We start from the raw sequence: 27061 nt of genomic DNA on the forward strand, positions 1-27061 counted from the left end.
TAAACTTTTAAACCCTTTACTGCAAAAAAATATATTCATACTTTGTCAAATGAAATGTGCACTCTCATTCTTGCTTTACATAATATTTAATTGTCCTTTTCAATTAACTGCAGCTTATAACAGAATTAAAAACGATACGGTAACAACTCAAATGGTTCAGCAAAACTGGAATTGCTTCCTAAGGAAGTAATGTTACAAGTTGCAAGAACACAATAAATAGCACATTGATGCAAGTTTAGCTCCTGCTCCATCATCTGGAACTGAAGTTCATTTCTCAGTTTTACACTTTGCTAGTTTTGCTTGCAGAGCGGGGATTCATTGGCTGCAGAGTAGCTTGGGGATTCTGCGAAAATCTAGGACACACCAAATAGTAAAATTTGAGTAATGTAAAGTGTGTTTTAGGACCAGCTTATGAAAATCCTTGGAGTAATTACTCATTACCTTATTTGATCGTTTGAAAATTGGAGCTTTTTACAGCTCTTTAGAACATAATCTAATACAAAAGAGGGAATAGATTATTTAGAATATTCAAATTCCTGTTATGGATGCAAGGCAGAAGTCAGCACAAAATGCTGGATGAAAATTAATATGCATTCTTTTCATTAAATATTTAGCAATACAAAGATTGGGAAATATGGAATAGGTGCAAAGTCATTAATTCAAGTGATTTGTTCAGGTTTATAATGTTACCAGTGTTCTGAATGGCTGAAGAGCTTCATCAGGCTATGTGAATAGGAAAGAGGGCCCAGGGGAAGCCTTTGGGAGCTGCCTTGGTGCATACGTAACTCACTCCCTTAGAGACAGGTTAGGAGGCTTGCTGCTGGAGCTTTGATTGAAGTTTACAGTCATTTGACATTTCCAGCTCTCTCTGCCAATTGACACTAGTCCCTACAGAATGCATGGGCCTATTACCTGACCACCCACCCCCACAACTGACTAGGTATACTTGGATTTTAAACATGGAAATTGGAAAATGAAATACATTAACCTCAAACTCAAGCATTTTAATTGATGATGTTTACTCTATCGTCATCAAAATCAAAATTGTTTCTACAATCAATAAAATGGGGAAATGGATAATGAAGTATTAGTGACTTCAATTTCATAGTTGTCCAGACAAGCATAAGGGAAAAATTGGAATCTATAAGAATCCTTCAGTTACCGATTTACACAATTTTCTACATTACAATAGTCCTTTTCATTTTGAGCTTAGATTCTCATATTGGTAATTAGAAATGTAACTACTTGGATTTTAAAATATTTCAGGTTTACTTTTGAAAACTATCATAAAGGAAAGAGATCACCTCGACAAGATGAAAGCTCGGGTATGAGTGACAGCTTGAAGTGAATAGGAGCCTTCCATGCGATTGTGAATGGGGGCGGTAGGGGGAAAATCTAAAGGAAAATGGGTTTTCAAACCAGAAACCTTTAATGCAGAACTGTGATTTTTATTTTCGATAGTTTTCAAATCCACTTATGAAACTGGAGCACTGAAATGAGAAGTTCCATTCTGCAGTACATAAATCAACTCATCCTTTTTATCTATGTGATTACTCTGATTTTAAGTGTTTTAAATGGCAATATTACAATAAACATCTGAATCAAGTAAGCATTTTTGTTACCGTTAGTTTCAGTATCCTGTTGTCAGTGATGTTCATTAATTAAAAATTTTCAAATTGAAAGCATTTTGCTGACAAGAGATGTAACCATCTTTGAATAGATCAGATCATTATAATTGGAATGTGGAGGATACATGTGAATAGTATCACTTCAGAATGACCATTTACCTCCATTTCTAAACTAGAAATGTCTTGGGGTTGATCTTGCTCTTGAAATTGCAGTTTGTTCCATAAAACTCTATATATTTTTACTTAATTTCCCAGTTGAATTAACTGCAAAGTTGATTTTTGAAGTGGAATACATGAAAGAAAGTTACAAGCTGCCAAATTTGCCAGGTTTTGCTGTTGCAAGTCAGTTGGTAGAATTCATATCATCAGATTTATCCCTGCATTTGAAACAAAGTTGCTCATGTTCATTAGGAAGTATGCAGGTGGGACACTATGTATTCAGCACCAGATTTCAAAACAGCTATTTCTTAATTATACTTTCAACATCAGTTCAAGTATTTAAAGTATCCAAAAGAAAAATGCCTTTCTACTTCTTGTTTAATCCAAGTTCACTATCTCTGGGTGCCGTGAAATGTAGTGTGGGAGATGCAGGCGCTGAGAGTGAGGTCACCTGATGATTCAAATATCTGGATTGAAAATGAAAATGCGTTGGTACTTGCAGACAGTGTTATCAGTTGGGATTATTGAAATGAAAGTTCATTTAACTCAATTATTTCTTAACCTCAGCGCTAGGATTGCTTTCAAACCCAGTAATCCCTCTCGGTTGTGTGGTGCAGTGGGAAACAAAGCCTTTGAGGTCTTTCTTCCTTTTATCCTAGTAAGGTATCTGGAAAAGAGGGAGAATACAGTTTAAATTCAGAGGATGATTTACTGGGAAAAATATACTTCCATCACATAAATGCTAAAATCCCTAATATGTGAAAATGAATAAACATACTTCCAAAAGGATTTGTCATTGCATTTGATGCAATTGAAAGTTGCAATCTATCACTTTGGATATCTATATATTTCTTTGAAGAAATATAATGTGATTAAAGAAATGTAATGTGGTCTAAAGTGCTATATTTATACCACATAAAAATGATGAAAATACTATCCCACATTCAATTGAAAGTGAGTTGCCTTTATAAATTTTCATTTTAATCATAATTCCTGACTGAATTAAAACACAGAGGGCATTCTAATTCTGTTTGATTTTCTTTACGTGCAAGACTAAGCCCAGGTAGTTTTGATTTGGAAATACAACATTATATGCATGCAGGTATGTTATTCATCTCTCACCTGTCTGCAAGAATCAGATCAACCTTCTGCTCTCCCTTCCCTTACCAGTGGAAAACTAATGAATTCCGATATGAAATCTGTATTGGCAATAATAGGTAGTCTTCCAGATTTAATAAAGTCGGCTTGTTTCTTCACGGTTTTTTTTGTGTAAATAAAATTTTGGTAAAAGTAGAAGGGCAAAAAGAGCATCGGAACGTTAAATAGTTTGAGGTTTTAAGTTGGAAAAAGAATTGCGCCTGGAAAAGGCGATTACACCCACGTAAACTTAAGTTTCTACATTACAACGCCCGTTGTTTACTGCAATTGTTCGTATTGCTGGGAGAATAAAAATAAGAATGTATTCTATCGTCCAAAAATTCCAAACAGTTCGATATACCAAAAGAAGGAGAAACTTGTAACTCAAAACAGTAGGGCCTAGCGCAAAAAGCCACAACGCAATCATTTCACCAGTATGAATATCCATGCCTAGCTAAATGGTACATATAACGCAGAGTATATAATGTAGAAATGTTCAGTCCTGCAAAACTACTTTTTTCTCCGAACAATATATCTCCGATCAGTATCATTATTACATTCTGCCAAAGTGCAATAATTTTAACTCGTCCTATAATACGCAAGACGGTTAACCCAAGTCGGGTCACGGCGTTAATAGTAAATTTGGTGTCAATAACTGAAGATATGGATTTATTAAAAGAAGAATATGATTGCACATTACAATGAAAGAAAACAATCTCCGAGCCTACAAAGATGCGTCACGGGCATTTTTAATGTTTTCTTACAGCTTTTTAAAAACTCATTCAGGTGTTTGATAATTAGAGAAAAAAGGACGGGATGGAAACCAGATAATCGAAAACACTAACACAAAGTAAGCAAAGGTGCTCACTTCCTATGAAAATTTACCCAGAAATTAGTAAAATGGGGAGAATTATTTTGCGCCTATGTAATTTATACTTAGTATTATGATGTACCGCTGCCGCAAAACTGCAAATTTCACGACATATGCCTGTGATATTTAACCTGATTTTGATTCAACAAAATAAAATGCACAATTATCTCCTATTTAACCGGTCTTCTTGTATAATTGCAGATTAGATTGAGAGGTAACGCCGAAGTCTAGTGATATTCATACTTAACGGTGTGACTTTCTGACTGTTTCGATGGAACGGTTATTACAGTATGATCACGATTCACCACGTAGAGGTGTCACGTTTATCACTTGTTGGAAATGGTCAGATACATTCACAAGAATCGGTATTTTATAGGTGATACTTAAAGACCATTTAAAACGTATAAAAATGTGACACCGCCATTAAGAATGTAAAAGATAATGGCCACTGCCATTCATCCGTTATGCAAAAAAACACACTCGTCGGCGTGCGAATGATTGAGATGACGAATTCCATAGGTAGAAATAAGTGTCCGACTGCAACGAACTGTTCTTCATAGCGATCGATAATGAAATCTCTTGAATTAGAGAAAAATCTAAACAATTTAAAATGCGAAATTAAAAAGAAGTTGAAGGTACCTCTGATTGATTGACAGATATTACTGAGGAACACGATAAATGTCCCAGAAGATATTCCAGTAGCAATTATCCAAAATCCATATAAGCTGCCAACATTAAAGTTGGTGTTTTAACATATATTTTTATAGGAGATAGATTCACCTTTTAGAATCAACCTTTTTAGTGCGAGCACTCTTCGTGTTTGAGTTTATTCACCAGATCAGTGACAGCTCTTTATTTGCATAATTATATGCTATAGTCTGTACTGAAAACTAACCTCCAAATTTCACGGGTCACCAACCTGCAACAATGAATGTTTTATCACGTATGCTAAGGAAAATCTAAGAACCTATATAAAGTTTCTTAGGGATCTGTTTTTCTGTCTCTCGGAGAGAGAGGAAAAAAAGAATATTTGTGTCTCTTCAAGAGATGTAGAAATCTTTACATCGCTTCTTAGTAACTGAAATCTATTAGTCAGTAATAATAGAGATTAAAATGTACGTGGGGATTTCAGTCTTTCTAGTTTCACTTCAAAGTGGTTCCATAAAATACCATCCATGTACAACAGCTAACGCTTTAAACTAGATCCACTCGGGTTATGCAAATTTCTTCGTTAAATCTTAATTTGATTAATGATTTTAACAACAGATATGCTCTGTTACAAATACTTTTATTTTCTATATGTTGCACGCGGTTCCAATTTATTTTCAATAAAAATTATATATGTTAACTTAATACAGCTAAACTCCGCCCTTTTGTCACTATTATTTAGATGTTGGGGAAATGGCAAAATATTAATTCATATTGACCAACTATGCCTTCATATTATATTCAATAAATAGTTCATCGGAAAGTTTCGTTTAACTGTTTCTATCAGCTCACAAAGGTTGAATTCAGGAACTGTGATTTTAGATTTTGGACCCGTTTTATTTTTTTAGAGAAACGTTTAATACATCGTTTCCTCCTCACGGAAAAGCGCGCAGGGCTTGCCTTTGTAACAAAAGAAAACATTAATATTACAACCGATAAACAGCAAAGTGTCATATCAAACACTGGAGTAAGCGTGACTTTTACTTCCTACCATTAACTATTATTACTATTGTCTGCAGAAAATAAAACATTTATTAATACACTTTAACTTCAGAAGAGATCATAACGATTACATTTCGCGCACGTTAGTGTATTTTCATATTCTAGTTTTCAATGTCATTTTAATAGCACCGCTTTCTTTTTCATGCCCATGCAGCGCGCTCTCGCTCTCTCTCACTCACTCACTCTCTTTCTCTCTCTTCCCCCCTCTCTGTCTCTGTCTGTATGTCTGTCTGTCTCTATCACTCTCTCTCACACACCCACACAGACACACACTGAAACTCCACTACTCCACATAGACTGAACCCCACTACCCCACATACACTGAAACACACTACTCCCCCAGACACTGAACCCCACTACTCCCCAGACACTGAACCCCACTACCCCACATACACTGAAAGACACTACTCCGCAGACACTGAACCCACTCGTCCCCCACGTACACTAAACCCCATTAGTCCCGCACACACACTGAACCCCACTACTCCCTAGACACAGAACCCCACTAGTCCCCCAGACACTGCACCCCACTACTCCCCAGACACTGAACCCCACTAGTCCCCACACACACACACTGAACCCCACTACTCCCCCACACACTGAACCCACTAGTCCCCCACGTACACTGAACCCCATTTGCCCCCCACACACTGAACGCCACTACTCTCCCACACATACTGAACCCCACTACTCCCCCCACACACTGAACCCCACTACTCCCCCACGCACTGTACCCCACTACTCCCACACACACACACTGAACCCCACTACTCACACACACACACTGAACCCCACTACTCCCCAGACACTGAACCCCACTAGTCCCCCAGACACTGCACCCCACTACTCCCCAGACACTGAACACCACTAGTCCCCACACACACACTGAACCCCACTACTCCCCCACACACTGAACCCACTAGTCCCCCACGTACACTGAACCCCATTTGTCCCCCCACACACTGAACCCCACTACTCTCCCACACACACCGAACCCCACTACTCCCCCACACACACTGAACCCCACTACTCCCCCAGACACTGAAACCCACTACTCCCCCACACACTGAACCCCACTACTCCCCCGGACACTGAAACCCACTACTCCCCCACGCACTGTACCCCACTACTCCCACACACACACACTGAACCCCACTACTCCCCAGACACTGAACCCCACTAGTCCCCCAGACACTGCACCCCACTACTCCCCAGACACTGAACGCCACTACTCCCCCACACACACTGAACCCCACTACTCCCCCACAAACTGAACCCACTAGTCCCCCACGTACACTGAGCCCCATTTGTCCCCCCACACACTGAACCCCACTACTCTCCCACACACACTGAACCCCACTACTCTCCCACACACACACACTGAACCCCACTACTCCCCCCACACACTGAACCCCACTACTCCCCCAGACACTGAAACCCACTACTCCCCCGGACACTGAAACCCACTACTCCCCCACGCACTGTACCCCACTACTCCCACACACACACACTGAACCCCACTACTCCCCAGACACTGAACCCCACTACTTCCCAGACACTGCACCCCACTACTTCACACACACACTGAACCCCACTACTCCCCCACACACACTGAACCCCACTACTCCCCACACACACTGAACCCCACTACTCCCCACACACACACTGAACCCCACTACTCACCCACACACGGTGAACCCCACTACTTCCCACACACACACTGAACCCCACTACTTGCCCGACACTGAACCCCACTACTACACCCCCCACACACACACACTGAACCCCACTACTCCCCAGACACTGAACCCCACTAGTCCCCAGACACTGCACCCCACTACTCCCCAGACACTGAACCCCACTAGTCCCCAGACACTGCACTCCACTACTCCCCAGACACTGAACCCCACTAGTCCCCACACACACACTGAACCCCACTACTCCCCCAGACACTGAAACCCACTACTCCCCCACGCACACACTGAACCCCACTACTCCCCCACACACACACTGAACCCCACTACTCACACACACACACTGAACCCCACTACTCCCCAGACACTGAACCCCACTACTCCCCCACGCACTGTACCCCACTACTCCCACACACACACTGAACCCCACTACTCACACACACACACTGAACCCCACTACTCCCCAGACACTGAACCCCACTACTCCCCAGACACTGCACCCCACTACTCCCCAGACACTGAACCCCACTAGTCCCCACACACACACTGAACCCCACTACTCCCCCACACACTGAACCCACTAGTCCCCCACGTACACTGAACCCCATTTGTCCCCCCACACACTGAACCCCCCTACTCACACACACACACTGAACCCCACTACTCCCCAGACACTGAACCCCACTAGTCCCCCAGACACTGCACCCCACTACTCACACACACACTGAACCCCACTACTCCCCCACACACTGAACCCCACTACTCACACACACACTGAACCCCACTACTCCCCAGACACTGAACCCCACTAGTCCCCACACAGACACTGAACCCCACTACTCCCCCACAAACTGAACCCACTAGTCCCCCACGTACACTGAGCCCCATTTGTCCCCCCACACACTGAACCCCACTGCTCTCCCACACACACTGAACCCCACTACTCCCCCCCACACTGAACCCCACTACTCCCCCAGACACTGAAACCCACTACTCCCCCACACACACTGAACCCCACTACTCCCCCAGACACTGAAACCCACTACTCCCCCACGCACTGTACCCCACTACACCCACACACACACACTGAACCCCACTACTCCCCAGACACTGAACCCCACCAGTCCCCCAGACACTGAACCCACTAGTCGCCCACGTACACTGAACCCCATTTGTCCCCCCACACACTGAACCCCACTACTCTCCCACACACACCGAACCCCACTACTCCCCCCACACACTGAACCCCACTAGTCCCCCAGACACTGAAACCCACTACTCCCCCACGCACTGTACCCCACTACTCCCACACACACACACTGAACCCCACTACTCACACACACACTGAACCCCACTACTCCCCAGACACTGAACCCCACTAGTCCCCCAGACACTGCACCCCACTACTCCCCAGACACTGAAACCCACTACTCCCCAGACACTGAACCCCACCAGTCCCCCAGACACTGCACCCCACTACTCCCCAGACACTGAACCCCACTAGTCCCCCAGACACTGCACCCCACTACTCCCCAGACACTGAACCCCACTAGTCCCCACACACACACTGAACCCCACTACTCCCCCACAAACTGAACCCACTAGTCCCCCACGTACACTGAACCCCATTTGTCCCCCCACACACTGAACCCCACTACTCTCCCACACACACCGAACCCCACTACTCCCCCACACACTGAACCCCACTACTCCCCCAGACACTGAAACCCACTACTCCCCCACGCACTGTACCCCACTACACCCACACACACACACTGAACCCCACTACTCCCCACACACACACTGAACCCCACTACTCCCCAGACACTGAACCCCACTACTCCCCCACACACTGAACCCCACTACTCCCCCACACACTGAACCCCACTACTCCCCCAGACACTGAAACCCACTACTCCCCCACGCACTGTACCCCACTACTTCACACACACACTGAACCCCACTACTCCCCAGACACTGAACCCCAGTAGTCCCCCACACACTGAACCCCACCACTCCCCACACACACTGAACCCCACTACTCCCCCGGACACTGAAACCCACTACTCCCCCACGCACTGTACCCCACTACTCCCACACACACTGAACCTCACTAAACCCCCACACACACACTGAACCCCACTACTCCCCACACACACACTAAACCCCACTACTACCCCTATACACACTGAACCCCACTACTCTCCCACACACACTGAACCCCACTACTACCCCTATACACACTGAACCCCACTACTCTCCCACACACACTGAACCCCACTACTCCCCATACACACTCTGAACCCCAGTACTCCCCACACACACTGAACCCCACTAATTCCCCCATACACACTGAACCCCTCTACTCCACACACACTAAACCCCACTACTCCCCCACACACACACGGAACCCCACTACTCCCCAACACACTGAACCCCACCACTCCCCGACACTGAACCCCACCACTCCCTCCACACACACACTGAACCCCACTACTACCCCCCCACACACACTGAACCCCACTACTCCCCCCAGACACTGAACCCCACCACTCCCTCCACACACACACTGAACCCCACTACTACCCCTATACACACTGAACCCCACTACTCCCCCCACACACTGAACCCCACTACTCCCCCCACACACTGAACCCCACTACTCCCCAGACACTGAACGGCACTACTCCCCCACACACACTGAACCCCACTACTCCCCAGACACTGAACCCCGCTACTCACCCCCACACACTGAACCCCACTACTCCCCAGACACTGAACCCCACTACTCCCTCCACACGCACACTGAACCCCACTACTCCCCCACACACACTGAACCCCACTACTCCCCCCACACATACTGAACCCCTTTACTCCCCAGACACACTGAACCCCACTACTCCCCAGACACTGAACCCCACTACTCCCCCACACACACTGAACCCCACTACTCCCCACACACACACTGAACCCCACTACTCCCCACACGCACTGAACCCCACTACTCCCCCCACACACTGAACCCCACTAGTCCCCACACACACTGAACCCCACTACTCACCACACGCACTGAACCCCACTACTCCCCACACACTGAACCCCACTACTCCCCACACACACTGAACCCCACTACTCCCCATACATACTGAATCCCACCACTCCCCCCACACACACTAAACCCCACTACTCCCCAGACACACACTGAACCCCACTACTCCCCACACACTGAACCCCACTACTCACCCCCACACACTGAACCCCACTACTCCCCAGACACTGAACCCCACTACTCACCCCCACACACTGAACCCCACTACTCCCCCACACATACTGAACCCCACTACTCCCCCCACACACACTGAACCCCACTACTCCCCACACACACACTGAACCCCACTACTCCCCACACACACTGAACCCCACTACTCCCCCACACACACTGAACCCCACTACTCCCCACACACACTGAACCCCACTACTCCCCCACACACACTGAACCCCACTACTCACCCCCACACACTGAACCCCACTACTGCCCAGACACACTGAACCCCACTACTCCCCCACACACACTGAACCCCACTACTCCCTCCACACACACACTGAACCCCACTACTCACCCCCACACACTGAACCCCACTACTCCCCCCACACACTGAACCCCACTACTCCCCAGACACACTGAACCCCACTACTCCCCAGATACACTGAACCCCACTACTCCCCACACACACTGAACCCCACTACTCCCCATACATACTGAATCCCACCACTCCCCCCACACACACTAAACCCCACTACTCCCCAGACACACACTGAACCCCACTACTCCCCAGACACTGAACGGCACTACTCCCCCACACACACTGAACCCCACTACTCCCCCCAAACACACACTGAACCCCACTACTCCCCCGCGCACACTGAACCCCGCTACTCACCCCCACACACTGAACCCCACTACTCCCCAGACACTGAACCCCACTACTCCCCCACGCACACTGAACCCCACTACTCCCCCACACACACTGAACCCCACTACTCCCCAGACACTGAACCCCACTACTCACCCCCACACATACTGAACCCCTTTACTCCCCCCACACACACTGAACCCCACTACTCCCCCACACACACTGAACCCCACTACTCCCCACACACACTGAACCCCACTACTCCCACACACACACTGAACCCCACTACTCCCCACACACACTGAACCCCACTACTCCCACACACACACTGAACCCCACTACTCACCCCCACACACTGAACCCCACTACTGCCCAGACACTGAACCCCACTACTCCCCCACACACACTGAACCCCACTACTCCCTCCACACACACACTGAACCCCACTACTCACCCCCACACACTGAACCCCACTACTCCCCCCACACACTGAACCCCACTACTCCCCAGACACACTGAACCCCACTACTCCCCAGACACACTGAACCCCACTACTCACCCACACACACTGAACCCCACTACTCCCCCACACATACTGAACCCCTTTACTCCCCCCACACACACTGAACCCCACTACTCCCCACACACACTGAACCCCACTACTCCCCCACACATACTGAACCCCACTACTCCCCACACACACTGAACCCCACTACTCACCCCCACACACTGAACCCCACTACTGCCCAGACACTGAACCCCACTACTCCCTCCACACACACTGAACCCCACTACTCCCCCACACACACTGAACCCCACTACTCCCCACACACACTGAACCCCACTACTCACCCCCACACACTGAACCCCACTACTCCCCCACACACACTGAACACCACTACTCCCCCACACACACTGAACCCCACTACTCCCCCACACACACTTAACCCCATCACTCCCCAGACACACACTTAACCCCACTACTCCCCCCCAACGCACACACTGAACCCCACTACTCCCCACACAGACTGAACCCCACTACTCCCCCATACAGACTGAACCCCACTACTACCCCCAACGCACACACTGATCCCCACTACTCCCCACACACACACACTGAACCCCACTACTCCCACACACACACACACACACTGAACCCCACTACTCCCACACACACACACACACACACACACACTGAACCCCACTACTCCCACACACACACACACACACACACACACACTGAACCCCACTACTCCCACACACACACACACACTGAACCCCACTACTCCCACACACACACACACACACTGAACCCCACTACTCCCACACACACACACACACTGAACCCCACTACTCCCACACACACACACACACACACACACACTGAACCCCACTACTCCCACACACACACACACACACACACACACACACTGAACCCCACTACTCCCACACACACACACACACACACACACTGAACCCCACTACTCCCACACACACACACACACACACACACTGAACCCCACTACTCCCACACACACACACACACACACTGAACCCCACTACTCCCACACACACACACACACACTGAACCCCACTACTCCCACACACACACACACACACTGAACCCCACTACTCCCACACACACACACACACAGACACACACACACACTGAACCCCACTACTCCCACACACACACACACACACACTGAACCCCACTACTCCCACACACACACACACACACACACTGAACCCCACTACTCCCACACACACACACACACTGAACCCCACTACTCCCACACACACACACACAGAGACACACACACACACTGAACCCCACTACTCCCACACACACACACACACACACACTGAACCCCACTACTCCCACACACACACACACACACTGAACCCCACTACTCCCACACACACACACACACACACTGAACCCCACTACTCCCACACACACACACACACACACACACACTGAACCCCACTACTCCCACACACACACACACACTGAACCCCACTACTCCCACACACACACACACACACACACACTGAACCCCACTACTCCCACACACACACACACACAGACACACACTGAACCCCACTACTCCCACACACACACACACACTGAACCCCACTACTCCCCCCCCCACACACACACACACACTGAACCCCACTACTCCCACACACACACACACACACACACACACACTGAACCCCACTACTCCCACACACACACACACACACACACACACACTGAACCCCACTACTCCCACACACACACACACACACACACACACACACACACACACACTGAACCCCACTACTCCCACACACACACGGTTCTCGGTTGTCGCTTAACTTCGTATTTTTTCATCGATGTCAATTTTAATTGGAATATGTGTGCGAACTTTAACGCCTTGGTGATTACAAAAAAAACAGCTCTGGATAGTAACTTGTGTCAAGTTTCCTTTCTGAACAGTTTTATTCCAGTTCATTAGTGGATCTTCTTACCAGAAAGATTTATCCACACGAGCTCAGTTTAGGGAATTTTTAAAAGTGCCATTCGGGTTCCGTCTGTGGCACAATTTAATCAGTGTGTAGATTCATAGGAAAAACAAAATTACCGAACTGTAAAACATTTTATAAACTTTGTACATGACCAACTTAATAGAATACTTTTTTTCATTTAATATCTGGATTGTGTTATGATCTCAAATGACTGAAAGGTAACGTTAACAGAATTAAATGCAGAGGACATGGACAGTACTGGCCCGTTTACTGGTTGGTAATAGTACTGATTTTGAGAACCATGAATTGAGAATGTGACAACATCTTTGACCTAAGGGCATTTGTTGTTTACAAGATGTTTCTGTACAGGTAGACTAATAATGCGCTGGAAGGTTATTTGTTTTTCAAACATCTGGGATGGTTATTCCTGTTGCTCTTACCTCCTCTCCAAACAGCACCCTTCCCCTCCATCTCACCCATTACCCGCCCCACTCAGCTCCTGATGAAACTCGGGTGTTTGGGCTGCTTCACGCAGCCCTGCTTCAGCGTTATCACTCTCTTCCATCTCCCGTAGATCTGCTCTCACCTGAGATGCAAGGTTTTCGGCTCGGTACCGGTACTATGATCTGTCCACACAGCTTCTACCTCGTTGCTGTTCGTTAATAGTATTTCAGGTCGGTTTTATCTCATGCTGAATACAAAGAAAAAAGTCATTAATATTTTGATGCTTGCTGAAGAAACTTTCTTTTCACTCAACAGAACTGAAACATCAACTACGTACTATTAAAACCTTACTTCAAGTATCAAATATAAAAGATAATTTGGTTATTAATAACCGAACCTAATAACCTCACGAAATAAATTCCATTCAATCATATCTGTACAGAATTTCAAACGGAGCGTTTGGTTAATATTAAAATAATTTCATCGCGTCCTGTTCAGAGTTTGTGATATTAACACAACAAATGTGACCCAAATAGTTTTTTTTCTGTTATCTACGCATCTATTTTCTCGGACCTGAACTTTCGAAACGGAATTTAAGAAATTGGCATATTGTTTAACTGACATAGTTGTCCGAATAAAACATAAGCTGAAATGTCCATCAGTTTATCACATTTGATGACTAGGTGCTCTTGTCTTCCGAGTACTCAATTTAAAACTAAAGTTTAGCCGCCATCGGACTCTTTTATTTTAGAAACAAGCAGTATATACAGAAATATTACTCAGCTTTCTTTTGTGCTCGTGTCAGAGAAGGAAATTTCACGAGAAAACATAAAAGTCAAAGGAGATGGGAGCTGGACTGCTCAGCAAGCTTCATTTCCCGACCTCGTTCCACCTGCCATATTATCAATAAATTCAATACATTTAACTCCAACCAAAGTGTAGCGGCTACCATTTATACTAAATAACTAAGCATTATTATTAAACTCCAACTTCCTTTGGTTCTCTCTTCTATTCATCAATGTGTATTTGCCAAGTATTTTAAACCCGTAGTTTACTGCCAGAAAATGTGATAAGTTTCGTCACATCCAGTGGGCTTGTTGTAATACCTGGATTGATTACTCATTAACTCCTATTGATAGTTTTCTAATTTACTCATATGTCACACCGTACTCTTTGCAAAAGATGTTGATGATAAACTTGAATTCTAGGCATCTCTCCCCCCCCCCCCCCTCTCTCTCTCTCTCTCTATATATATATATATATATATAAAAACACACATATATGTGTATGTATGTATGTGTGTATATATATAGTAAGCTCTATAAAAGAGAAGTTTTAAACGTGCTCATTCTCCAGAATAAGCGATGAACACATTAAATGTACAGTTTATAATTCATTCCATATATGAAATATTATTCACTATTATATAGTTTGGATATTTTGCACGGAAAATACATTAAAACATTTTTTCAAAGATGTCTAATATTGAATTGCCAGTTTTAGATAGAGTCACTGCCTCGAGCTTAACTATACTCTATAACTTAATGCGATAATAAAGAGTACTCAGTGAAAATTGAAGGTAGAGTTTTCTCAGAAAGGAGTATTAAATATAAGATTATAAAACATACAGGAGGACACCGTTTTCGCATGGTACAGGAGAATAACCGGATAGCTTTCAGGCAAAAAATATATATCTATTCCACGGGAGAAAATATTGAATGTGCTATCAGCTTTCGGAAAGAGAAAACTTCAGGGGTATTTGCAAGTAGAACCAATAAGAAGTGAAGATGTTTGTGCTATTCACTGAAGTATAATGGGGTGGTGGTCCCTTAAACCCGACTTAAAAGTGAGAAAAATGAGTCACACTTGAAATTTCCAGCCATGTTAACGGCCGCAAATACGCACTGATTAGCACCATGGACAGCGCATTGCAGCATAGTCATAAATTAGTCAAGTTTCCACAAAGATAGGTAAGATGTAATTATAACATATACTTAAAGAGTAAACATACTCTTGTAATACTCTTGTGAAATATTTTTGTTTGATTTATTTTATTTCAGCGGTTTAATTCCAATTTTAAAAAATCTTAACATGAAATTTCCCCCACTATTCTCTATCTATTAGTGTTTGGCAGCCTATTATATTTTAAAATTTAAGGCTTTGTTGATAATAACATCGATGTGGCGTAAATTATCCCCTTTTCCTGATATTACTGGTCTTTGTGGGATATCTAATCTTCCCTACATTTTCCAAAAACATTTATGCTGATTGTAATTTAATGCTGTTCAAATGTGAGCAGTCTTTAATAAGTATTTTAATTCTAAAAAATTATTAGAGTTTATTAGTAGATTTTTAAAAGTTTCAGAAGAAAACTTAAACGTCAGTAAGTTTCTTTGGTCCAGTAATGGAATATCTTTTGAATTACAGCTGGAATTTGTGAGAGTATTTGCTTTTGGGAAGGAGCTGTTTGATGGGAGTTGCGGCTTTCCGACAGCTTGTTAATTAAAGTCCCCTGGAGATGAGGCTCTGGAGCCACCGTCCGTATCAAGACAGTGCTAAATATCTCGATTCTGACAGTAACTCAGCAAGATTCAATATTAAAACAAGCATAAACTTTAAGGGGAAAAAAGGCTTTATCTATTTCTCCTTTTACCCTTCTCTTCCTGAATCTCAATTCCGCCCAACTGAACTGCTGGAAATTTCTTTAACGCTTGTTCAAAATGACAACAGCAAATTTCGGATTTTTCACGTCTTGCCTTTTCAAGTAAAAAATACATAAGCATGCTTTATTCAGAGTTTTCGTTCAACTTGTGAATGCATATTACTTCCCTGAAATTCAAAATATTCATCAATATCCGTTTGATAATTTTCAAACAATAGAAAATTAAGTTTTTGATACATTGAACAACACTATATTTACACAATATTTAACTATATATCGACCTGTTGAATTTCATGAGTTAATCATTTCAAATATTTTGGAGAATGTCCGCCCAGTCTTCCGAAATTCTGTAACTTCTACATTTCTCGGACCAGTTTGTTTTTTTTACTGCCGCTCCATAGAAAACAATATGTGGTGGAAAAACCATTGGTTTTAGTAATGTGAACACCTGTTTATTTATCTTTTTGTTATTTATCTTTTCACAATCAATTTCTTTAATTTCGCGATGAATAAAAACATTGTCTCTGTTATCTCAGCGATAGCCAGCCATTTTCAAATGACAACCTTTCCTCATTTTATTAGCTTCGTATCTTCCTTCAGAAGCTCAAGCTGGAAACAACCTTGTCATGTGCCCAGTGAACCTGGTTAAACCCTTTTCACCTGGGCCCGTTTTGCTTTGCAAACCCTCAAAGTCATCCGTAAATTGTTTTTGTTCTGTGTAGATAATTTGTCAACGTCAAAGATGGACTTACTTCTGTTTATTGGAAGCAAACTGTGATTTTTTAATGGGGCAAAAACCTTCCGTGACGCTTTCACGGAACTCAATATCATATCCAAAATATTTACCAAGTATATGATCCGCTTTCAGAAGTACTGAAAGTATGGAAGCAATACGACTTTCATCGATTGCACTTGGAAGGACTGAAAGTTTCACCACACCATCTATGTCAGAATAACCTCCAAATAAACTAGTCGATTCGAATTGTTCTTTAAAAAGTAGAAGAAAGATACATGCTCTTCATGTGTCAAAAGTATCCGTTCGGTTAAATGCACATCAAATAGAACAAGATAGGTTGAAACAGGGACGGCATGTTATCGCCTGATAATCCCGTTGCGTAACATTTACTTCCATTCTTTGACGCGAGTAATGACAACGGAACAAGCTCAGGTCTAATAATTGATAACATCAATCTTAAAACGTTAGCATCTGATCTCAGACGGAAAATTCACGCACAAATTCGAAATAAAATTACCCTCATTTTAAAAAAAGAAACACTGATATTAGAGCTCTGAAACGTTTAATTTTACTCTAAACATTATAAACTTCAAAACCGATAAATAATGTTATAACTAGAAATGAATATAAATAGCGTTTTGCGAACGATTGTATAGAATGGAACGATAAACATTCGTTAACAGAATCTTTTTTCTACAATTTAATTTCGTACTTCGATTTTGTAACTATAACATCAATTAAAAATAAGTTCTTCAACTTTATCTCAAAACCATTTCAGATCAAATTCTTTCTAAACTCTTTGATATGTGCACATAATCGATATGTTTCTCTTTGAACTGATCATGCCACTTTAAGTCATACCTCTAAATTCGCTGTTGATTACGCACTGCAGCTGATAAAATTTCAAATAAACTTGGTCAAGGTAACCACTGTTACACTTTCTATGTTGCGTTTTAAAAAAAAATAATGTGGATAATAACAGGGCTGACGCCGTTAGAACTCTGGCAAGATAAATAACGAAAAACGTCATTCAGTCTCACATTGGATTAAACACCTATATTGAATTAATAAACCTCAAATATTTTATGTTAATATTGATTAAACTATTTGAAATATAACTTTTTATAGCTGATAATAATTTTTAACCCTTGACGTTTTAACGTAATATTTAATTATCCGATAAATCGAATTAACATTGTCTATACTTTCCTGCCCTACTGCTGATAGGAAGGAGGCCCCGTGTGCAGGTGCAGAGGCGGCCGTACTCCAGCCTAACGCCCCGGCGCGACTACATTACTAATACCTTCCTGTCTGCAATCAGCTGTGACTTTCAACGCAGTTGCCGCCGGTTTCTCTTCCATTTCCCTTTTCAAGCCAACTAACACAATCTAAATATAAGATTTGGAATGACATATAAAATGGCGATTAAAGAAGATTAAAACCGAAGTACCTGAATATATTTCGGCCCATTGAAAGGGAGTTCGACACGAATTGCTAAAATAACTAGCCATGCCTTTTGGATTTAAACAACATTTGACAAATTGATGCACAAAATGCTTATCTCTGTTATCAAGCTCATTGGAACAAACTGAGTAAATAGTTTGAAACTTAGACTGATTGTAAATTCCTTGAAAAAGTTTAAAATACGTTTTATATCGCGACCAATTTGTTTAAAGTGTATGAAATTGTAGCTGATTTATAACTAATATTCATATAAAATGTGTTATTAGTTTTTATTAATTTCGAATTATGATTAAATTCTGCGTAAGAACTGTGATCAGATAGTTGTTCGTTAGTTAAATCACTCGACACTAGTGTGAATGAACGTTATTTGCCCGCCATGGAAATGCTTTGCATTTACTTCGAACCGAAACTCATTGCTGTTAATTCGCTTGTTCTTCTTATACAGGGTTCAAAGGGACATCTGACATGGAAAGACTAATTCTGCGATCTTTAGTCAAAGCTTCATTTGATATTGCAAATCGAATTTTTCTGTCTGATCGATAAATACAATTAGTTCTTTCACCCCCCCCCGGCATTTTTGTATCAAAATCTGACGCATTTCTGCATGAAAACAACTCCCATGTTTATTAAATGCAAGGGGGGGGGGAAGTATTTCGCACTTACTCGGGGAAGTTCCAGTCTTAATCAAAAATTATACCAAGCTCGCCACTAAACTCAATAATTGACCTTCTCGGTTTCAAACGGGACATAGCTGCAGAGCTTTGGTTGAATAAGTCGCAAGTTGTTTGAGATTTTAAGTGTAAAATTGCAAGACAAATATTTTGGGCGATTAATACAATTTATTTGAAGCACTTACAAATTTCCATTCCTATTGCATTTTATGTTCATGGATATAAAATTTACCATAAACAAGTACATTTATTGTTCAGGATATTTTGGCTGTGGTAAATCTGATATGCCAATAAAGTCTGTAGTGCCTACAGCTACAGCTTCTTTTTTTTAGTGTGAAATCTAATATAACGTAATAATTATTGAGCAATATTGGCTGCGATCTGTGTATTTGGTAGTGACTGCGGTAAAAAAAGGGCGGAGGGTAATCAAACGGAATATAGCGGACCGGGATGTGTGATTGCATTAAAGTCAAAAACACCTGGACAGCTGTGTATGTGTGTGAATGTGTTTAAAATAAATCTTACAGTGAAACAGTATAAAACAATGTTTACACCTTCTCCTGCGGTTGATACTCGGTTCTCGAAATCTAGCGCCACCTAGCCCACAAAATATGCAATGACAGATCAGCGCCGGGCAGGATGTCTTCAAACTGTTGAGAATTAAGACCTCGAAGATTACAGTACAGCAGAGTTGGACAGTGGGCTAACTATGTAAAAGATGCATGAAAATTAATTAATACGATGAGTATGTAAAAATATCAAACTGCTGAAAATTATTTAAAAAAAATTATTTGGAAAAGTCGATCTGACATTTGAAGTCGATCTTCAAGCTGCGTACGAAATACGCATTTATGCAAGGTGCTGAGCTTATGTTAAAATCTATCCTTCTCTCTACAGGGTTACCTTGTATCATTGATATATTTAGTAAATGCCAAACTATTCACAACTATCCAAATTACTGTGCGGTCATTTCCCCGATTTCATTTCGAACCTTCGATTCTAAAACACAAGATGACCTTATTTGAAATTAATACATATAATAACAAAACCCGCAACAAAAAAGCTGAAAGCTGAACTACCGTTTAATCAACCTTCGTGAATTCACTTTATAAAAATATAGATCGTGCAAATATATTATTACATAGACGACATGTCGATTTTAACGTCTGTACCACGGAAATTGCCTGGTGACTAATTCATCAGGCAAAAGAATAACATTTGTCATACTACAATATTAATTCAGTTAGCTTGTTCACTTTGCTCACAACAGTGGTGGAAGAAAAGATGCAGCGGAGGTAACAGCAAAGCGATTCGATGCTGATTTCATTGAAGCCACTTAAAGAAAGACTAAAAGTGCTCCATTGTTGGCCATTTCGGTAAAAAGGGACTCACGGTCTTAATAAAAAACAACACTTAAGTATTCATTTGTTATCTAAAACACTTAAATTAAGTAGATTGTTTTTAAGAGTCATAATTATTAGTCAATTCTATAAAGTACAACGCATGTTCCATAACTTATTATATTACTTGGTGGGATAAGTTCGAACCTCGGGAGTTTCGGTTTTGTGACACGAAAAAAATACTTTATTGAAAGCAAAGAAAAAATATAGAATAATAGACCTCCCATTTGTTGTTAATGTAATAGAACTCTTCTACGCATAAACCCTTCTAATATTAAAATAATGCCAGACGCTTAGATTTCCATAATTACCATACAAGAAAGAGTCACCCTAACACACAACGATTGCAGGGAACAGCAAATACCTCATCCCTTTCTAAAGCACTGGTAAACGAGTTTTGGACATTCTCTCCAAATAGTTATGGTGATTTCATCTTGAAGTTGCCCGTAGCAAAGTGTTATAACTCCTGTAAAATATTTGCTCTCAACAGAGGAAGTATCTATTCTGTTTTTGTACTGGCCTGCGATGGAATGGTTTAATATAATTACTTTGTTGTTTTTTTAAAGTAGTTATAATATTACGCCACCGGAACGACGAAGTTTCATGTGAGCTTATTGGGTAGCTCTTCTATTTAACCTAGTAGAAATAATATTCCCATGAACATTAAACAAAAAAAATATGATACGTTGTTTATTAGTTTATATGAAATAAATTGATTACCAGGCAACGCAAGAAAAGCCAACGCCGACTAGCAGATATGAAAGAGAATTGGAGCGACAGGACAAAGGAACGAAAAGGAAATTATAAGTTCACAAAAGCTAACTTCAAAAAAGCTCCCAAGAAAACTAATAGTCACAGTTGCTATATTGCAACTGCGGTTATTCTTATTTAACCAAGGGAAAGACACGTTCATTTTGTGTTATTATTTGGCTGGATACCGACATCAAATCCCATGTGTGAATCCAGTGCATGTAAACGCTATCTTTTTTTTCTGAATTTTTAGAGTGAGTCATTACATTCTCCGTATTTCAAAAGTCAGAAGGCAGAGGGGAAGATAGCCAAGGTTTATACCAGACAGAATATTGATCAAATTGCTGTACTTTTGTGGCGTCACTGACGGTATCTTTCATCACAAGGAATAGCTCACTAAATTAAAATGTCTTGCTTTAAAGTTGTGAAGAGACAGATTTCAAAATCGGTTAACGGTTTACGTGAGATACGATATCGATGTCGCTGTACCCTCGATGTCTTTTTTTTAGACAACGGTGAATGCGTTTTTTTATATACAACGGTGAATGCAGGGTGAGGATTATCATCGATTTACAGCATTAAGAAGTGAGGAGCATAAATGCCAGCGGCGTTCAGCTCCAGTTCATGAGGACGTCAGCAAATATTCTTCTAATGATTAGTTGGTAGTACAGCTCCCATTATTTTTCCACAACTGAGCATAAATTGTTTGATTCTCCCCTTAGTTTATTGGTGTTTGGAATATTGTTGGTAAGTGAGCGAAGAATGACACCGAAAAAAAGGCGAAACAAAAAGTGAGATCAATTACAAACAATATAAAGAGACTGCTTAACGCCTGTCGGAATGTTTCTTTTTAGTAAGTGGCGATAATTCCACGCTGCCGGCGCTCTAATATTTGCAGTTCCATATTAGGCAATCTGTAAATTAAATATTCAGCAGGAGATGAATAAAAATATTGTTTAAATTGAGGGTACAAGCATCAACTGTACAGTCTTGCGGTGTATAATTGCAGACGGCTAGGGAGAATGCATTGTGACACTACGTCTTACCTTAATACTGTCTATACATCAAACATCCCCACTTACCACATCTACGTGGTGCTGAACGCAGGGGATTTCAAACTTACTTTAATGTGCTTCGTAAAACTGAACTTCACCTGAGTGATTAAATCCCCCTCCTCCTCGTGTTTCTTATTAAAGCCACCTCATCCCCTCTGTTCAGTGATAGCTTATTAAACTGTCCTTTGTACCGTGTGCTGTCTTTATAATGTTATGGAAAGCGTGAGTTAAATTTTCACACAGAAATCACGTGCAGCGTTCGAGGGACGTTAATGTATAATCCGAAGAGCAACAATTTGTAAGCCGAGTTCAACCGCCTGGATGAATAGAAAAGAATAATCACCGAAACGTCAGATTTTTTTCCTTTTTTATCTTTTTCCGCGGAAAGGGTATTTGAAATATGTGAACCGTAATCAAACCGAAATAGGCTACGCGGAAGTATAGCTCTGAAGTTAAATAACCGCGATAACATAAAGGCTAGTTAAACTGTGAAAGAAACTTTCCTATAAACTTTAGTTTGAGAGAATTTTGGTAGCTCCCTTTGCCTTTGTACTTAGGATTCCCCTTTCAGAAAGTGAGTATTCACAAAGACTTGTCTAAATAGCGCCTTGAAAGGTGTTCACATAAGGACAGTGTCTCATGAAGATCTGACAGGTTTTGTTGTCAGTACTATAGTGGCAGCTTTGTAAGATATTCGTTTTTCTTTCTTTAAATGCTCCAACTTAATAAAGACCCCCTGTCTTAAAGCGTGCATACCCCTGCTGTCTCTGTCCACCCTGTGTCCAGCCTATCTGCACAAACCCCACGTGATGTCTGCTAACATAATTTTAATGATTTTGTCAACGTACACAGAATTAATTTTCATAAAAATGCAAAACGAACTGACGTCCATGTTCCTAATCCTCCTCCCCAAATGCCCCGATCTTGAGTAAGAAAGATCGCTTTTTGACTCGAAATTTATCCCATTTCAAAAGAAAGGATTTCAAACCTGCGGAAAAAAAATGCCCCATTCAGATTAGGAGCGTTTATTTCTTGCTTGGCCTTTGAACAGAGAGGTCGTGTCACTCAGGAAAGGGCTATTCCTACTCTCTCTCTCTCTCTCTCTCTCTCTCTCTCTCTGTGTCTCTGTCTGTCTGTTTCTCTCTGTCTGTCTTTCCTCACTCTCCTCTATCTGTCTCAACCTCTCTCCCCCTCTCTCTACCTCTCTCTACCTCTCTCTCTCTCTCTCTCTGTTTCTCTCTGTCTGTCTCTCCTCTGTCTGTCTGTCTTTCCTCACTCTCTTCTATCTGTCTCAACCTCTCTCCCCCTCTCTCTCTTTCTCTCTCACTCCGTTTGTCTGTCTATCTCTCTCTCCCCCCCCCACCCCCACCCCGCGCCACAACGACAGCATTCGCTCGCACTTACTCCAAACACACCTCGGCCCGGGCTGGTTTTAAGGCAACATGCCACAAAGATTAAAGATTTGGCATTTTACAAGAGGACGAGGTGATCCTGTATTCATAGCAACGGTATGTAGGCCACAAAGTGCTCGCAAACAGCCAGCGATATCCTCCCCGGAGCGCTCGAGTCTCGGGCGTGTAGGATTTTTATCGACTGTTGCTGCTACGGTCCATACCAAGTCTTTCCATGAATTAAAATTAAATATGGCTGACGCAATTTCAGCAATCAGCCAAATCTATTAAAAACAGCAATGTGGCCGGTAACGAGTCGTTACCTGGCGCATCTATATTAAAAAGCGCTTCGCTTACACTATGCTATTGAAGCCATTATCTGTTAGTTTCTCGATCTTTTTTTTTACGGACTTGCTTGGTTATACAGGAAAATGTATGTTGACGGGAACGTTTAGTAGCGGATTATTTACGAGGGAATCAAGGGGTCAAGTTCTGGTCTAAGTGGCACATCTGCGAAACATTGAAGCTACTAATTCACCAAAGGCTGCATGCCTTTTATTGTAGACATATTGGGGAATTAGTAAGAGTCCGCGTCTCCCCTTCACAAGGGGGAGGGAGCCTGATTATATCATGATGTATTGCTGGCTCCACGTTCAATCTGTAACACCGCAGCTAAAACGTGAAGACGGGAAAAAAATCCAACAAAACACTCCAGCCATCCATTATGAAGAAAAATAGGAGTCGTGCTGAGAAATTAGGTAAATAAATTCTAAATTAGAAGAATATTAACCACAACATCATTCACACAGCTCCACGCCTGTCTGTCCTGATGTGCAATTAAATTAAAGTAAATTCACATTAGAACGTTTCCAGGTTGTGGTGCAGTTTATACTTTAAACAAATCTCTCTTTATCTCTGTTGTGGATCCAATGCTGGTGTTTATTGGGGGGGGGGCTGAGGCGCCGTGTTTATGCTATATTAATTCTTTAAAAAGGACCATATGAATGGTTTCAGCTTTATCTCATAAAACTGTCCCGAATATTCAAAGCAAATGCATACCAGTTCATCAATTTCTCCTTCCCTTTACAACGATTCAACATTTACAATAGACCTACCTCGCACATGTCACTGCAAGAAGGCAGATGCGATGCTTTTTCATACATTTCATTCAGTGACTTAGATACATGAATTACGCTGAAAATGTTCCAGTCCGCTCGTGTTGTTTGCTAAATGATTGTTACTTAGATTTATTAAACCGAAGAGAAAAATGAGTGTAATTGAGACGAGTCAAAGAAGCGTGTATGAATTTTATATTTACCTCTGGGAAAATGATTAAAATGTTCAGAAGTTTATTTTTTAAAAAGTCCTTTCGCCCTAATCAAAAACGTACGTGGAAAATTATTTCTAAACGCAATCCTCTACTGGTTAGCTTAGGTATATAATGCAATCTAAGATTATGTACGCAGTTAAACATGTTGTATTTTAATTCGATTGCTGTAGTGACAGGCTAGTGTTCGGGTTACTTGTGTGTATATAATAATCTATAGAGGGAGCGAGAGACCGTTATTAGATGCGAGCGCCAGCGACTTCTCAATACGTCTGCGTTAAAACAAGCTACTGATAAAATTGGTCTCAGCATGGTGTATAATTGCGACAGAATGTTTCAAAATAACACTTAAAGACATAGTTGATCATATCGTCAAAATTGCGGACTTGCTGCTGTGTACTCAAATCGTCCCGACACTTCTGAAACAAGACCAGGTGTTAGCAGAACCTGCAATCTTCCGCACTCATTTCACATGTGAGTGCAGTAAAACGAAGGGAATGTGCCCCATCGTTGTATCATGGAACAATGCCACCCTTCTCCGAGGAAAATCTCCTGCCCTCACGGGTGTTGTGGCCTACATGGGTTGGAGGGCTTTTTACACATTTAGCGAAGAAAGTATGCCCATATATACGGGTTGTGCACTGCAGAGGATGTCTTTAAAATATATTGACGTCACTGAGATCAGAGTGTATATCAGAAGGAATCTCCTGACGTCCCTACTCACTGCTTCACCACACTACTGAGGCTGCAGTGACATTGCAACCGAAAGCATCTCATGTGTCTGTTTGAACTTCAAGTCAAGACTCTCCACTCTCCCTTCGCCTATCATCTCTATGTTTCTACTTGCTGCGCCAATTCCGTCAGCCCTAGGACCACAAAGAATTATTTTGCCCCCACTAATCACCCCCTCCCTCCCCTCTCTCTCTGCCACCTACCCGACCTCACATCTTCTTCTCTTCTCATCTTAATTTCCATTTTTAATTGGCACCCTTCTCGAACTCTTACTTGTAGCGACTCACGCTGTTCAAAAAATGTTTCCTGTTGTTTTCGAGAGCCTTATTCCACAACCATGCCTGTTGTAAATTCTTGCTCACTTTGCTTCCAACTTCGTCTGTTTCTTTGCCGCGCGTACACACAAACACACAAACACACACACACACACCCGCAAGCACGCGCGCGCGCACACACACACGCGCACGCACATAAATATTACTGTACTGAGATGTACGCGCCACGTGTTGATAAACTTACACTTAATGACAACCTAAGTCCAATCTCAATAGAAATGAAGGTCTTACTTTTTGTTGTCATCCCCCTCTGGCCGCTGCCTTCTTTAATTAAGTGTGCTAGATTTCTTCCCTGTGGAAAAGAAAGCCTGGTGTTTTGGATGGAATCTCGGTGCAGTGTTTTTTTTTGAGAAGGGACTTAGGGCTCCAAACCCAAAGGCTCCGAGTTAAGTGCAGATTGAGACATATCGAGATCCTTATAAAAGGATCATTTCATGTGGGAGGTTGGACACGAAGTTTGGGACTCG

The 27061-nt window shown here is 42.5% G+C and overlaps 1 protein-coding gene and 1 long non-coding RNA gene across 13 annotated transcripts in view; one reads left to right on the forward strand and one right to left on the reverse strand.

Moving 5' to 3' along the window:
- Positions 1-27061, forward strand: part of arb2a (ARB2 cotranscriptional regulator A) — a 547284-nt gene that overhangs the window by 513873 nt on the left and 6350 nt on the right. The gene's annotated exons all lie outside the window — the stretch shown is intronic.
- Positions 215-26972, reverse strand: LOC134357200 (uncharacterized). Of its 12 annotated transcripts, none has more exons than XR_010020546.1 (4): positions 22878-22982; positions 14214-14318; positions 2350-2454; positions 215-353 (listed from the first exon to the last, which is right to left on the reverse strand). It is a non-coding gene; the product is annotated as an uncharacterized LOC134357200 (long non-coding RNA). The 12 variants fall into 12 exon arrangements; XR_010020554.1 differs by having other exon boundaries at positions 230-353; positions 1788-2454; positions 22878-22986; XR_010020547.1 differs by lacking the exons at positions 215-353; positions 22878-22982 and adding an exon at positions 26826-26972 and having other exon boundaries at positions 1215-2454.

Source organism: Mobula hypostoma, chromosome 16 (assembly GCF_963921235.1).
Source record: "Mobula hypostoma chromosome 16, sMobHyp1.1, whole genome shotgun sequence".
NCBI classification, from domain to species: domain Eukaryota; kingdom Metazoa; phylum Chordata; class Chondrichthyes; order Myliobatiformes; family Myliobatidae; genus Mobula; species Mobula hypostoma.